Genomic DNA, 17,799 nt, shown 5'->3' with positions numbered 1-17,799 from the left:
AATAGATGGCCTGGATTAGTGCTCAAGTTATAATAACAAAGCTAGATTCAGCATGCCTGAATCTATTCTATGCTACAGCAAACAAGGCACACCAATTTCAAAAAGAAACAGTTCAAATAAGCAAGCTCAATAAGCCTTTAACCAGAAATTCCCAGCTCAGAAAGGCAGAATCTAGCCTCTGCTCCCACAAGAGTGCAGACCACAAACAGTCTTAATGAAAAATAACTGGCCTGAAGCCCAAGTGCTTAAACCAGAACTAATACACTTTTAGAATAATAGACACTGAGCCTTCAATCAGCAATTCCCAACTTAGAAGGATGTAAGCTACCTGTCCTGCCACAACAGTACAGACCACAGACATTCTTAATGTAAAACAACTGGTCTGAAGCCCAAGTGCTTAAACCAAAAGGCTTACAATAACAGTTACAATTTATTCAGGCTCCTACAAGCAGTAATAAGTGCAGCAGAATAAATACAATTGAGTATTTTTAAGAAGAGGCAAAAGCAAAATAAAGTGTACTTTTTTTAGTAAAGTGCAAGGAGAGAGGAAGGAAGAGCAGAAGAAAAATTCAAGTTTTGAACCTAAGTGGGTTGGCCTTCTCAAATGTTCTCTGTGTATTAAGTAGAGTGAACACCAGAGTGGGAGGGGTGTCCCAGATCAAATTTACAGTAGGGGGAGGGCAACTGCAAAGCCACCAACTATAACAACACCATAAGAATAGAGTGGGAGGGAGGAGAAAAACAGTTTCAGGACAGATGAGAAACAGAAAACAGTGCCAGAAATAATATAAAATAATTCAGTCAGGCAAAAAATAATTCAGTCAGGCAAAATTAAGACAATGCAGAACTCTGAAAGGTTAAAATGCCAAGAAATATACTTAACAATCAGCAATATATTTCCAGATTGTTTGAGAATCACACTTCAGCCCGAACACTGGGAGCTTCCAATAGTGTATGCAGGAATTTATAAACAGAAACTATTTTTAAATCTGCAAGCATTGAAGCAATCAGACAACACAAAAGTTGTTAGACCAGTTTTATAAACTCCACCACATGAATAGGGGGGAAGCAGTTTCAGGACAGATGAGAAACAGAAAACAATGTCAGAAAATATATAAAATAATTCAGTCAGGCAAATAAATAATTCAGTCAGGCAAAATTAAGACAATGCAGAACTCCGAAAGGTTAAAATGCCAAGAAATATACTTATCAGTCAGCTATATATTTCCAGATTGTTTGAGAGTTACACTTCAGCCAGAACACCAGGGGTTTCCAACAGTGTATGCAGGAATTTACAAACAGAAACTATTTTTAAATCAGCAAGCCTTGAAGCAATCAAATAACACAAAAGCAGTTAGACCAGTTTTATAAACTCCACCACAGGAATAGGAGGGAAGCAGTTTCAGGACAGATGAGAAACAGAAAACAATGCCAGACAATATATAAAATAATTCAGTCAGGCAAAAAAACAATTGAGTCAGGCAAAAATGAAAACAATGCAGATCTCTGAAAGGTTAAAATGCCAAGAAACATACTTATCATAGGTTCATAGATGTGCACTAGGCTAATGGGCCTGGAGCCTTTACAAGCCTAGCTCATAAGATAACCCTGGCATCATGCCACCCGTTAAATATTTCCTGAAGTAAATGATGCCATGTCCAATGAATGTCTGAATCTGTAGTGTTCCAATATCAGCAAGACTGCTAGTAAGACAGTGGGCACATCTCATAAGCAGGACTAAAGTCATTTACTGCAGAACACCCCCCCCCCCCACCTTTGGGACTACAATACACAATACAGTTTACATGCAAATAATGTACTGATAAAAAAAAAAAAAAAAAAAAAAAAAAAACATGGTTCTCAATTTATGGTCAGTTATAAAAGGTATTATTCTTATAAGCAGTCTCATGTAAACACAAGGCTAAAACTAATACAATTAAAAATGTAAAACCTAATTGCATTAAGGCAAGCATGATTTGGAAATGGCTTTCATTATAACAGTTAAAAAGTATGTCCTTAAATTTAAAATAAAAGCAGTGATTTTCAGTAATGTTTTCTCTCTGACTGTGTTGCAAAACACTTCTTGTACTTTTCAAAAGAGGACTCCACCACAGGAATAGGGGGAAGCAGTTTCAGGACAGATGACAAACAGAAAACAATGCCAGAAAATATATAAAATAATTCAGTCAGGCAAAAAAATAATTCAGTCAGGCAAAATTAAGACAATGCAGAACTCTGAAAGGTTAAAATGCCAAGAAATATACTTATCAATCAGCGATATATTTCCAGATTGTTTGAGAATCACACTTCAGCCAGAACACCAGGAGTTTCCAACAGTGTTTTTAAGAATATTTCATTAAATATCCACTCCAAAAATTCTCTAGGGTACCTCCTGTTTCTCAGCATGTCATTCAGTTTTTCTGTCTCTAATACAAAGGTATCCCACTCAGATACCATTCTCACCAGTCTTACTTCAGGTACCATTCTAGCCAGTTTCACTAGCTGGTCGTTGACAATGGCCGTCTTTTGATACTGGGGTTGACAAGTATCAAATAATAGGAGGGAACTGGAATATGTACCTTCCTGTAGAGACTGGACTCAAATCTATTTTTACTTTAGTCTTTCTTTACTTCAACATCTAAGTAACAAATGATTGACTGAGGTGTTTAAAGTGAATTTCAAAAATTTCATGGAATCATTGATACAGATGAAAAATTAGCTCAACTTTTGACTCAGATTAATTTAAAAAAATAACAATATAATCCAGGAAGTGACCATATAATGTCCAGCCTTTCTTGCAACCAGAGTTAAATACTTCTTTTTCCCAATGTGCTAGAATAATATTGGCAAAGATGAGAGGTACAAAAGGCCCCCGTGGCCACTCCACTGGTTTGCCTATAAATTGTACCTTTGAACCAGATGTTATTGTTTGTCAGCATTAATTCCATTATAGTTCTAATGACCTCTGTACAGTTATTGTCTAACTGTCCTTCATCATGCAAATATTGAATAAACCATTCCAATCAGCACTCATGTGGTATGCTGTTAAATAAATCCCTATCATCTATGGTGACCAAATATTAGATCCTTAGTACACAATTCTTTCCTTGACTTTAGTCAAAAAGTCCCATGGATCTCTGTAGATGTAACTGGTATTGCCCAGACTGTTCCTTAATTTTGAATCTATGTACCTTGCCATACAATAGTTTTTGAATCTTCTGCATCTACTATAGGGTGCAGAGGGGGATCTATGGTATTCATATGGATATTTAGAATACAGAAGATCATAGGGATATGATGGAACTCATTTCTCAAATACTTATATTAATCTTGTTTATTTGCCCCTGCATTAATAAATCATATAGTGTATTATCAGTTTTGGCAAAATGTATATTCATCTGATTTCTAGATTCTACTTCATAATTATCTGTAAATAATTATGTTTCCATTCTGCAGTTTTAGTCTGTGGTGGCCATCATTACCAATCCACCCCCTTTTCTGGTTTCATACATTTTATATTCTGATTATTACAAATCTCTCTTAAAATACATCCTTCCTGCTTTGTAATATTACTGTCTCCAACATATGAGTTAAACCTAAGTGCTTCCTTAATGTAACTTTCACAAAGTTTTTTGAAAATCATAATGGTGGAATGTAAAGGGGGGTAGTTAAAGGTACTAGATGTGCAAAGGAAATCAGTAGGGGGCTTACAAAAATCTTGCATACCCAACATAATACCAAAACTGAGCTTTCTTGTATACAATTTAAGATCCAGCAAGGTATGTACCAAGTTCTCAATATGAGCTGGAGTGAAGGTCATACATTTTTCAAACAAGTCAGCATGTACAGGATCTATGATGACCAGACTGAAACTGTAAATGGTAAAGTCACATTTACTGTTCCTACACTTTTGTCGATTGTTCCTGGCATCATAGTGGGTCCCTCTCTCCCTCCTTCCTCCCCTCTTCAAATGTTGTGTGTTCGTATTCCAACCAATCTCCCTCTGTAATGGTTGAGGGTGGTGATCCACACTTCCTCCTGTCCTCCAGTTGAGTAACCTCTCCAGTCTCCGGAGTGATGGAAATTCTAAAGGGACTTCATTAGTATTAAAACTTCCTGGAGAAGTGAAACATCAAGTGTCTCCTTGCCCATAAATCCACCTGTTCAAATTAGTAGGTGGATTTGGATATGCCTGCCCATTATCATACTCTCTTTTTTTTGTCTCATAAAAGTTTCTTTTCCTTTTTAATCTTAACTTCCTCAGCAATTTTATCCACAGTTAAAAATGCATTACTATATTCATGAGAATGTTGACCAAAAAGTAAATCATTACATAAAATTTTATCCAAATTAATAATTTCAGTCTCTAAAGAGTCCATCATGGTTTGGTTGTGCTGTGTTAACACCTCCATGAATTCACGACCATGGCAGTTGAAACAAAATTAACAATTCCAGATGTAATTTAATGCTCAGACCCTTTGGGACAATGCTCTGCTTAATACACTATCCGAAGTAGCTGTTCTCCAATTGTAATTTATGGTACTTAGTTAACTTCTGATATAATGGTTGTTGTTTAACCACTGTCTTCTTATTTTTGCACCAACGCTTTTCATAATTCTGTTTCTTTGACAAAGTTATTTTAAATGAGCTCTACTTTAGACTGGATTTTTTTAAAGTACAGGTCTTGTATTAAAGAGATTAAAAAAAAAAAACAGTGTAAGAAACTTCTCTGTGTGGAGGATTTTCAATCCATATAGCTCTAGTTAATCACTGTATATTAATCAGATCAGACAATAGTAGTAGAAGTAGCAAACTTAAACTCGTCTTAAGTAAAAAAAAAAAATAATAATAATAATAATACAAATATGTAATTGTACAGAATTACTAAGTATTCAAAATTAATCCAATCAAGGCAGGCAGTCTGTTTTCAGTCAAAAATCCTTTATTAAGTACACAGACAAGCGGTCCAAGTAAAACAAAAATAGAGTAATAGTGTCCTCAAAATATTTCTAAATATATATATATATATATATATATATATATATATATATACTTTTTATCAGGCAAGGGAGTGGTTTATTGTGTTGTAAAACAAAGTGTTATTGGTACACATGTTAAATTCACATCCCTTCCCTCATCAGTGTGACATTCGAGCTGGTCCTGCCCTACATAGTAGCTGTCATAATAATATAACCCTTACGTACTTTAAATAAAATTTATAATTATGTGGTAAGTCTTATTTACCAGATTGTTAAGTAGATTATTAAGTCTGTGATTTTATCCAAGACAATATACTACATGACTGGAAATATAATAACCTTAGTCCATTTGACAATCAAAAAATATATATAAATATATACATATAGACTTTGTATGTAAAAAATCAATTGTAAAAATCATATTCTATTTCCATAACCTATTGTTAACAAAGATCACTTTGGTCCTTCTAGACTTCTTCGGGTCTGTGTACAGGAACCCTAAAAACTATCTATAAAAATATGATTGTATAATTAGTTAATATTTTTATTACACATCATTTTGAATAAAGTGGAAAAAAGAGAACTAGAAAAAGAAAAAAATATAAAAAAAATATGTATGATGATGGAAACAAAATATACACTTAAATTACAACTGATTTAAAATGGTATTTAAATGCAATTAGTAGAATAAAATAAAAATAAAATAAAATTAGTCATGTAAACAATGTGGCAATTTTTTAAGTTCAAATAAACTTTTAAATGAACAGTAGTAGTTTAGTCTGGGCTTCCTAAAATAGTTCAGCTTTAATTGCACATGAGTTCATGTTTCTTCAGAATATTTGGGATGTCTTCTTCAAGATCACCCATGTCTATGCATTCCAGGATCTGGAACTTAAAACCTGTGTCCCTTTTATGAAGAGAAAGGTGTTTGGCTAGTGCATTACTTTTACATCCAGAGCGGATTTCTGACAGATGACTGAAATCGTATGCCTGAATTTATTTACAGTCTTGCCCACATTGAATGCTTCACATTCATTGCACTATGCCCTGTAAATTACTTTTGTAGTGTTACAGTCACCCCCTACACTGGTCTTAATGATTTTGTTTAAATAAGGGCAATAAAAATGATCACCTGCTGTATAAATATACAAAATGTATAATTAGTTTCACATCTTTTAGTGTTTCTCTCATATGGTCTAGGTTTAAATTCAACAAAACTTCTAATGTTCCTGGCCTTCCTATAAACAAAGGATGGGGCTTCACCTAAGGTGTTAATCAGAAAAGGGTTTCATGTGACAATGTCCCAATTTTCTTCAATAACATTTTTGATACTGTGATAATCCAAAGTGTATGTCAGGATGCAGCTATTTTTGCATTTGTTATTCTCTGTGGAATTTCTTAACATTCTCTTACTGGGGAGGTTGAGTTCCATTATAGAACTGAAAAGGACTGACGCACCTTCACTCAACCTCCCCAGTAGGAGAATGTTAAGAAATTCCACAGATCCCCCCACTTTATGTAATGTTTTAAAGTTTTTTTATTTCTTTTTTGGAAAAGCGATTTTTTTTTCCCTGGAAAAAAAATTGCTGTTCTAAATGTTCAGGTTTATAAGCTTTCGCTTACATGGGGTCAATAAATCAGCTTTCACTTTTTTAAATGGTCGCTGATTTAATATAGACCGGATTTTTTACGTGCAAAGTGTATATGTATATATTTATGGGATCCGTACAGATCCCCAATGGCACTTTCTGCCAAAGCAGAAATCACCGAGCATACTTAACCTTAAGTGCTGTTCACCAAAGCAGCACTTTCGGATAAGTATACTCATTGTGCTGGTCGCACTACGGTGCAGTTAAGAGAAAATTCCCTTTTCCCCACTGAAGTGTGACCTTGGAATGAGAATATAAAAGTAGGGGATGTGGGGGGCACAGGGGGGCTTGTCCCCCTGCATAAAAGAAGATTTAGTGTTTTTTTCTAACGCACTTTAACTAAAGCATTTTTTTGGTGAAAGCGCTTTTGTTAAAGTGCGTTCGATTATTTTGAATTCGGACTATTGAACTTTCGTTCAATAGTCTTAGATCCATATTTATATATATTTTTTGATTGCCAAATAGACTAAGATTGATATATTTCTAGCTGTGTAGTATATTGTCTTGGATAAAATCACAGACTTAACAATCTACTTAATAGTCTGGTTAAATAAAAGGTACCACATCATTATAAATTTTATTTAAAGTACAATAAGGGTTATATTATTATGACAGCTACTAAGTAGGGCAGGACCTGCTCGAATGTCACACTGATGGGGAAGGGATGTGAATTTAACATGTGTACCAAAAACACTTTGTTTTACAGCACAATAAACTACTCCCTTGCCTGATTAAAAAGTATATATATATATATATATATATATATATATATATATATATACACATTTTTTTGAGGAAACTATTATTCTATTTTTGTTTTACTTGGATCGCTTGTCTGTGTACTTAATAAAGGCTTTATGACTGGAAACAGACTGCCTGCCTTGCTTGGATTACTTTCGAATACTTAGTAATTCTGTACAATTATATATTTTTTATTATTATTATTTATTTTTTTTTTTTTTTTACTTAAGATGAGTTTAAGTTCGCTACTTCTACTACTATTGTTGATCTGATTAATACACAATAATTAACTAGATATATATGGGCTGAAAATCTTTCACACAGAGAAGTTTCTTACACTGTTTTCTTTTTGGATCCACTATACTTGTTTAGTGGGTTGTTTTGAGACTTCAGGGATACCACGGAGATTACTTGTATTAAAGAGATTAAATACTTCATGGCTTTTTCTGTGAATGTTCTGTCTGAAGAGTTTTGTAAGAACTCATTTTGAACCACATTTCTTGACTAAGCTGAAAAAAAGAAGTCAAACATATTCCATCCTTTAAATATTTTACTTATAAAGCAAACAAAAAAATATCTCCAAGCTTAGCAGCAGAAGATCTAAATTTACCAAATCTATTGATATAGTTTTACTTTTTTTCAACCATAGTGTGTTATAAAATGTTATATGACACATATACACACACATGCAAATACTTATTACATTAAACATAATTATTTAATGAAAACGTTCTAAAACAAATAGAAAAATGCTTTATCTTTGTTGTAATATACCTGACAGATCTCTAATGAAACCCTTTTTCTCTGCAGATTCTCAACCTGTATTATTGCATGGAAACAAGCATCACCACTTGCTTTCCCTTATATAATCCCTGCTCTTTTGTTTACATGCTTTATTAATTAATCTCATAGGATTTGGTGTATATGAACTACTTAGTATGATGTTTTCCTTCAAATATTTTTTCAGATAAATGAGCCCATGCTTCTTCAATATTTTTGAAAAATGTGATAGTTTACCTATTTATGCAAGCATTGCTGTGATCATTTAACTTTCTTCCCTCAAACTTGTCTAATCAGTTTTCCATCTGACATTTTCATGAAATTTATCCAGTTTATTAATACTGCTATGTCTTCCTGGGCTTGTCCTCTGGTATGAGCTTTAGGGAAATACTTAGCATTTTGAAAAGAAAGCACACAAGCCTGTAACTGTTCTGTAAAAGCTGATTGTTAGAAACATTCTTCAACAATTCTACTCCTTAGAGTATTAGGCTATTTATCTTCCAGATAATTTCTAAAATGATTGTTTTAGTGCTATGTACTACCTGTTAATTTTCAATATAATCTACTACTTAAGCTTCTCTTTCTAACTTTTTTCATACTGTCAATATGTCAACCAAGGATGAAGTTATGAGTGACTGAAAGCTAATAATAAATGTTATCATCATGTTATATCATTGGATAGCATATGGACATGACATTAGGCATTCTATTAGTTTATATGTTGCCTTTTACACTGGTAAAACAGCAAGACATCAGAGTATAGCCTTGTCTCACTTCCTTTTGAAATGAGAACCAGTTACTATGTTCTCCATTTTTGAAATTAAAATGTGCTTCTACTAATTTAATTAATGTTTTTGAAGGCAGAATCAAGATCTGAAAAAGCCACATATAATTGTTGCTTTCTTAATTATTTTTTTCTAGAAAGTGTTATAGGAGATGGCAGGCTAGATTTTATTAATGTGTGCAAACACTATTTTATTAATCTGGTTCCTTCAAATGTTGCAATATTATACTCAAAAGTGTTCTTAATGAACATCAGTGTTATTGGATGACAGTATTGAGGGTCAGCCTTAACTCCTCATTTGAAAATTGGTGAAATTATGTCTTTCCTGCAAGAGCTACGGACATAGTATACTTCATTATTTTCTCTAAATGTCTGATCTTCCTGTTTTAATCTTTTCATTATTTCTTTGATATGTGCCACTTTTAAATTTATAATGATAATAATCTCCTAATATTAAGTGGCACGTTTTGCTCAACTTTATTGTAAATACTGTCTATAGCACATTTCCTTGACACAAAAATCAACATATGCCCTGAGATTAATAAGCTGATCTCTTGTATGCCCATTTCCAGTATTGGTAAACTCCCTTGATACTGTTAGCATTTGTACAGGGACAAGGAACTAATCCACGTTACCACACTTATGAGACAATTTGAATTGTTCATCCAGAGCAAATAGGTTAAGCTACCAGACTAAATGTCCTCTCCACTACTTTCGAACAAGCTTCCCATTAGAGTCTAAGGAGTGTGATCTATCAGCACTATCATACTTGACCTTCTTACAGATGGACATTAAGTGCAGTTCATATACTTTATGCAAATGGTTATCATTTGCATATTTATTTTTATATCTTAAGGGACAATCAATGTGTATATAAATGTTTGACCATTCAAAAGTTCACAAGTAAACAAACACAAAAACTAACTAATTGACTGATTAGTGTGTTACTTGGAGTAAACACCCATTTTGAGCACTTTGTAACATATTGTAAGATATTTTAAAAACTTTCAAAAATTAACATTTACTGGTATTTATTGCAGTTTGTAAAGTCAGTTGTGTCCTACAGTCTAAAAGTGTTGCCACTGTAATGAATCTGTTTGGAACAATGTTGCTAACAGTACTTGTTTACATCCAGTTACAGTTTTGCACATATGACCTTGCATACAAATGTTTCAAGCACAGGCATTAATGCCCTTCTAGCTTGCCAGTATACGAAAACACTTGTTCTCATAGCAAGTGTCCAGGCTTTTCTTAAAAATATCTAAAATAGTACTTGCTTTAATGTAATTTGGTAGTCTGTTCCATGCATCAGTTATTCTGTCAGATAACCAATTAGTACACTTCTCATTCCTATAGAATCTCCTACATAGGTTGTCTGATGATTCTCTAGTATGTTTTGATAACCCCAAGCATTCCCAGAAGTAGTTGTCTCTAAATGCTCTATATACCTGACTAAGATCTCCCCTTAGATATCTATAAGAGACACTGTAGTTCAGATATTTTAGTCTTTTATAATAACTTAAATTTTCACATCCATGGATGGTCTTTGTATATTTCCCCTGTACTCTTTCCAGTTTACTCATGCTTGTTTTCTTATAGGGTTTCCATATTGTTATTCCATACTCAAGTTTGGGTCTAATGTAATTAACAAACAATGACTTCATTTTTCATTTTTTAGATTTTATAAATCTTTTTTATACAACCTATAGTTCTATAACTATCATTAACCAATTTATTGATATGATTAGAAAAGGATCAGCTCTGAGTCCTTTCTTATTTGCATTGGTGATGGACAGTTTGACAGATGAAATCAGACAGGAGGCCCCGTGGACTATGATGTCTGCAGATGACATTGTGATCTGTAGTGAGAGTAGGAATCTGGTTGAGGAGACTCTGGAGAGGTGGAGATATGCTCTAGCGGGCAGAGGAATGAAGGTCAGCAGGGCTAAGGCAGAATATATGTGTGTAAATGAGAGGGAGGGTAGAGAAATGGTGAGGATGCAAAGAGTAGAGTTGGTAAAGGTGGATGAGTTTAAGTACTTGGGATCAACAGTTCAGAGTAATGGGGAATGTGGAAGAGAGGTGAAGAAGAGAGTACAGGCAGGGTGGAATGGGTGGAGAAGAGTGTCAGGAGTGATTTGTGACAGACGGGTACCAGTAAGAGTGAAAGGGAAGGTCTACAAGAGGGTAATGAGACCAGCTATGTTATATGGGCTGGAGACAGTGGCATTGACAAAAAGGCAGGAGTCAGAGCTGGATGTGGCAGAGTTAAAGATGTTAAGATTTGCACTCGGTGTGACTAGGATGGATAGGATTAGGAATCATTATATTAGAGGGTCAGCTCATGTTGGACAATTTGGAGACAAAGCAAGAGAGATGAGATTGCGTTGGTTTGGACATGTGCTGAGGAGGGATGATGGGTATATTGTGAAAAAGATGCTAAGGATGGAGATGCCAGGTAAGAGGAAAAGAGGAAGGCCTAAGATAAGGTTTATGGACGTGGTGAGAGAGGACATGCAGGTGGTTGGTGTGACAGAGCAGGATGCAGAGGATAGGAAGAAATGGAAAGAGATGATCCGCTGTGGTGACCCCTAATGGGAAAAGCCGAAAGATAATGATGATGATGATTAGAAAAACTCATAGTTAAATCTAATAAACCAAACAAAAAAAGCCGTAGAGCGGAAAGCAGTACTATTCCAAATCCAAACCACGAAAGTGACACCAAACAACGTCTTGAACGCTTTTATTGAATAACCACATGCGTTTTCGTCCTTTTACTCTAGGACTTCATCAGATAAATCTATTTTAAAAAAACTCTGCTTTTATACTTTATTAACAAAACAATTAACCAATAAGACACCATCTCATTATTTTAAATAGACCAATCAATTTCTTATCTCATTAATATTTATTCCTGAATGGAATTTATAAATGATCATATATATGAAACAATGCTTTTAAAATCAGTTTATCATTTAGATATTATTTAAAAATTAGTTTGACATCATTTAATACATCATTGGGAAAGTTCTTCTATTTAAATTTTACCATAAAAGTCGTGTACATGATAACTTCTGTGCAAAATTTCGCAAGCATTAAAAACCTTAGTCTTGTACCCCATCTAGTGTCAAGAAACTATATAACATACTAATACATCCTTCAATCTATTCCTCACTTTTTATGTATTTATTAGTCATTATATGATTCCCATCTTTCAGTTTCTTATATTCATTAAATATATCTAGATAAATTAATTATATTACTTATATATAATATATAAATATAAATAAATAAATAAATACATAAAATTATTATTATTTAAAAATCCTTAAAATTAATATTTGTATATAAAATTATCATGTAAACTAAACAACCCAGTGAACGTGACTTAAACTTTATTCGCCTTCACTTTTAATATTGGTCCTATAGATAAATTTTCATTTAGTCCAGGTCTTTTACAAGCATTTAAAAAGACCTGCCACCACAATTCCCTACTTTCTATAATCTCTTCCCACAGACCTCCCCTAACATCCTGCTGTACTTGTTCCAAACCAAAAAATAAATATTTTGCTCCTTCACAGTTTTTAAAGTGCCTATATAGTGCGTTGGTTTCTTTTCTTTTTCCAATATCATACATGTGCTCATATATACGTCTTTTAAAGACCCTTTCCGTTTTTCCAATATAAAATGATTGGCAGTTTTGACAAACTGCCAAATAAACTACCCCTTGCGTATTACAATTAATTCTGTCCTTACTTTTTATTAATCTCTTTCTACTTTCTATAAAAACTTCCTCCTTGTTCATAATGTATGGACATTGTGCACATCTCCCGCACTTAAATGTTCCCACTTTATTATTTTCCCCAGTCTTTTTATATCTTCCATTTCCTTCTAATTTTTTCTTTATGTTAGGGGGGTTCCTGTAAGTCACTTGTAGTGTCATATTCTTAATCTCTTCTAAATCTGTGATGGCAACAAATCTATCCCATTCCCTCTTGAATATCTGTTTAACCTCTTTATTTAAAGTATTAAACTCCATAATTAACCTTTTTACATTCTCATTTATATTCACTATCTTGTTACCCGAACCATCATTCAATACTTCTTTTATTCCTTTTATTGGTTGAAATTTGTTTTTCCTACCTTTCTCAACCTCATCTCTTATTACGCTAATAAATTCTGCTGGGTAACCCCTCTCCAAAAACATTGTTTCCAGTTTATTACATTCTTGATAGAAATCACCTTCATCACTTGTCATCCTCGAGCCCCTCACAAATTGGCCCTTTATAATATTTTTCTTACAATGTTTTGGATGAAAACTATCATAATGTAAGTACGAGTTACAGAATGTGTTCTTTCTGAACACTTTAGTTTCAAATTTTCCATTTTTCTTGTAAATCTCCACATCTAAGTAATTCATAACTTCTGCATTCATTACATAGGTAAATTTTAGATAATTGGTGGTTTGATTTATATAAGTAAAAAATTCATTAAACTTTTCCACACTTCCTATCCAAAATATCGCTATGTCATCCAAAAATCTGTGATAAAGGCACCAATATTGCCTAAAAACAGAGTTGGTTATAAATTTCTCCTCCCATTTGCCAAGCACTATGTTGGCAAAAGTCGGGGCACAAGCTGCCCCCATTGAGACTCCTGAAATCTGTTTATAGTATTCTCCATTGAACATTAGGTAGTTATATTTTAAAATGGAGTCCATGAGAGTCACTACCGTTACTTTTTCTTCATGTGACAACTTCTTGTCACCATACACACTTTCCTCAAATAATTCCATACCTTCGACATGCGGTATACAGGAAAAAAGATCTATAATGTCTATTGTGACAAAAATTATATTTTCATAATATATATTTGTGGAGAGTTCTCTTAAGAAATCCCAAGAATCTCTTAGAATAATTTAATTTTTCATCCATAGGTGTTTGACTTTATTGTCTACATATTTAGCTAATGGGGTGATTTTTGCTCCTTCCGCTGGAACAATCGGCCTTAAAGGGGGGTCAAATTGATTCTTATGAATCTTGGGTATGCCAAACATTGTTGCTACCCTTGGCTTTTTTACCTCTAAATATTTGTAAGTTCTAATATCAATAACTTTATCCATTAATAAATTTTCAAGCATCATGTCTATTTTCTTATATGCTATTTAAATAATATCTAAATGATAAACTGATTTTAAAAGCATTGTTTCATATATATGATCATTTATAAATTCCATTCAGGAATAAATATTAATGAGAAAAGAAATTGATTGGTCTATTTAAAATAATGAGATGGTGTCTTATTGGTTAATTGTTTTGTTAATAAAGTATAAAAGCAGAGTTTTTTTAAAATAGTTTTATCTGATGAAGTCCTAGAGTAAAAGGACGAAAACGCATGTGGTTATTCAATAAAAGCGTTCAAGACGTTGTTTGGTGTCACTTTCGTGGTTTGGATTTGGAATAGCACTGCTTTCCGCTCTACGGCTTTTTTTGTTTGGTTTATTTGGTTGCTAGTGAAAGCCGCACTTTCTTGGTTTTCATAGTTAAATCTACCCATATACCCAGGTCCTTAAATGAGTTTACAGTTTCAATCACTGTGTGCTGTATTAAATATTCACCTTTCAATTTATGTCTCCCAAATCTTATATGCTTAATTTGTTATGTATTTATCAGCATATTATTCTCCTGTGCCCAAATGGTCAATTTAGTCAAGTTATGTTGCAGACATGCTTTATCTGTAACACATGTAATCAGTTTATACAATTTCAGGTCATCTGCATATAGATTGTAGATCACTTCCGATGAAAACGTTAAGTCTGAAAGATACAATCTAAACAAGTAAGTGCCTAGGACAGAGCCCTGTGGGACACCCTGACTCTAACCAAGGATTTTACCTGGCCTGTTGCTGTATGACACTCACCATGTCCTATTTGTAAGCCATGCAACTATCCTTCTTATTGAGTACATCAATACCTAGTTGTACTTTCTTGACAGTGTTTTGTGTATGACCTTGTCAAATGCTGAAGTTAAAGCTATATAAATTACATCACAGCACAATTTTTCATTCATAGCTGTTATTATATTGTTATAGTACATCATGTTACAGGTGGCAATAGATCTGTTTTCAATATATTCCTGCTGATATATGCTTTCAAGTCCCAACATATCCAGTTCTGGCAGTAACTTATCCAGTATTACCTTCTCCATTATTTTCCACAACATGAAAGTAGACTTAAGGGTCTATATGACTCTAGCTTTGTCCTACTCCCTTTTCCCTTAAAGACAGGCTTAATAAGTGCATGACTCCATTCTTGAGGAATCTTCCCATATTTATCTGATCTAGCGAATAATAGATATAATGGCAATAAAACTTCTTGCTGAAGTGTTCTCAGGTCATTGTTACTAATTCTGTCTCCTCCCTGTTCTTGTTGGATCCAGTTTGTGCAGTTCTTTTTCAATATAATCTAATTTGAATTCCAGTATCTGGGGTTACCTGGATGTCACTAGGACAACGTATCACCCCTTTTGTGGAGCCAAACTGTTTTGCATAAGATTTTGTAAATATATCTATAATCTGTTATGTCTGAGAATACATTTTAGAATCTAGAAACAGTTTATCGATTTGTGTGTCTTTACTCCTTCCACATCTTATGTATCTATAAAAAGGTTTCCTATTATGCTTAATATCTTTATATAAATTTTCTTCATCTTGTCTCACACTGTGCTTAATCTGTTTGTCCAGCTTGTTTATTTCAATTTTTAAAGTTGTAGTTTGACCTCTCTAACATTTCTTATATTTTATGTCTCTCACTTTAATCAGATATCTTGTTTATATGAAATATATCCCCCTGATGTTGTATGTCTAGATCCTGATGTTAAACATTTTTTTTTTATTTTTTGCACTCAATTTCTCTTTCAAAACTTTCCACATTCCATCTGCAGTTTTTTTTCAATGAACACCTCACTCCAGTTTTTTTACATAGTGACTGTTTTGCTTCCATATAGTCTGTAATTAACCTTCTGTACATTGGTTTAAATTTCATTTTGGCAGAATTATCTAGCAACAAATTAACCTTTATATCCCTATGACCACTGTACATCAATGGTGGTAAAACTTGACTTGAAGTAACAATAATTTCTTTAGGAGCACAAACAATGTCTAGTATGTTCCATATTCTGGTAGCTTTTTTTACAATCTGAAGCAATAGTTTTTCCCTGAATTATTGTTGTGAACAATTTTCTTACTAACATTGCTGAATCAATATTATTCCAGTCTGTTTCTCGTAAATTTAAATCCCCAGCTAATATTATTCTTCCATCCTGTGATTCATGCAAGAAATGTATGAATTCCTGTAGGTCATCAGCACTTGACTTTGGTGGTCTATACATTCCACCAATTGTTATATGTTCCAGGGTTGTCTTTATTGTCAGTTACACAGTCTATGGTACTCGTGTTATCATTAAGCATATAATAATCACAGGTCTCATAGCGATCTTTAATCCCTATCATAACACCTCCACATGATTTTTCTATTAAAATGTCTGTAATAGTAAAAACATTTATGCACTGACAGAACTGGTTTCCAGTCATTGTTGTTTAACTATGTTTTACAAACAATAGCAACATCAGTCTTGTGGGAACATAGCACATTTTCCAATAAAATAACTTTATTATTAATACTGCTAGCATTAACTACCATCAGAGATGCATTAAATGTTGCTATTTTGTTAACTGTTAAATGTTTGACCTTGCAAAAATCCTGTCTAGTGTTTGTTAAATATTGCAAACTATCTGCTGCAAAAATTATTGTCCCTGATTTTGACAAACGCACGCCATCCTGTCAGAACACGTGTGGCCAAAACTAGGCTAGGACGCTCTACACATTTCCATTTTTTAAAACATGACATTTTTCCATCTAGATATTCACAGTAACCTGACTATCCTTTCTATAGTGATTTGTGAAAAATACGTCCTAACACCAGTACAAGCTATACTATCTAAGAGGGCTGTCAATTCCCTCCTAACAGCCAGAGAATCCTTGCCGACATCATTTCTACTGACATGAATAAAAATGGATCCATACTTCTTTACATTAAGATGTTCCAAGGCTTGTCTCACATCTTCTATTTTTGCTCCTGGCAGGCATAACACTATTTGATATTCATTATCTTCTCTGCAAATATAAGTATCAGTTCCTCTAATAATTGACTCTCCAATTACAAGAATATCTTTGCTTGCTAGGTCAGAAGAATCTTCAGCTTCTAATTCAGTAATATCTGCTCTATCAATTGTTATGAAGGATGGATCTTCGTCACCATTAGTCTTATTAATCTCACTATTTTCATTGTGTATTAAATTCTCATCCAGCTGGCATTGTAAATCCACAGCTTGAGCCCTGTAGTCAACATCTGTCTTTCTCTTTTTATTTCTTACAGTAATTTTCTTCAGTCCTTCCACATTCAGTTTTGATTTCTTCCTTTCCACCTGTCCTTTGCCTCTTTTTCTAACTTCTATTTTGGAAAAAGTATGCCTTTTTCTGAAGAGTTAAGGTTTTTAGATAGAAAAATATTATTCCCTATAACATGTGTGTTACATACCAAAGCAGTGTCCTTTTTAGTATCTATTCTCTGTCCTTTACAGTCATTAATCAGTTTCTTTTTCTTCCTTGTTATTTGTTGTGAACTTCTTCCTTTCTTTCTTTTTTGTTTCCTTCTAAACAAACCAGATCCTCAGATTGTTGAATGCTTGCATCCAGAATTCCAAAGTTGTCAGGAGCATCGTCTTGTTTCATAGTGGTTAAATGATCTTTGCAGACAATAGATGCATAATTTCCTAAATGTGTTCTATTTGTTCTTTGCTAACATTA

Source organism: Protopterus annectens, chromosome 3.part0 (genome assembly GCF_019279795.1).
Source record: "Protopterus annectens isolate FY-2018-M chromosome 3.part0, PAN1.0, whole genome shotgun sequence".
Lineage (NCBI taxonomy): Eukaryota > Metazoa > Chordata > Ceratodontiformes > Protopteridae > Protopterus > Protopterus annectens.
Note: the sequence above shows the minus strand (reverse complement) of the source record.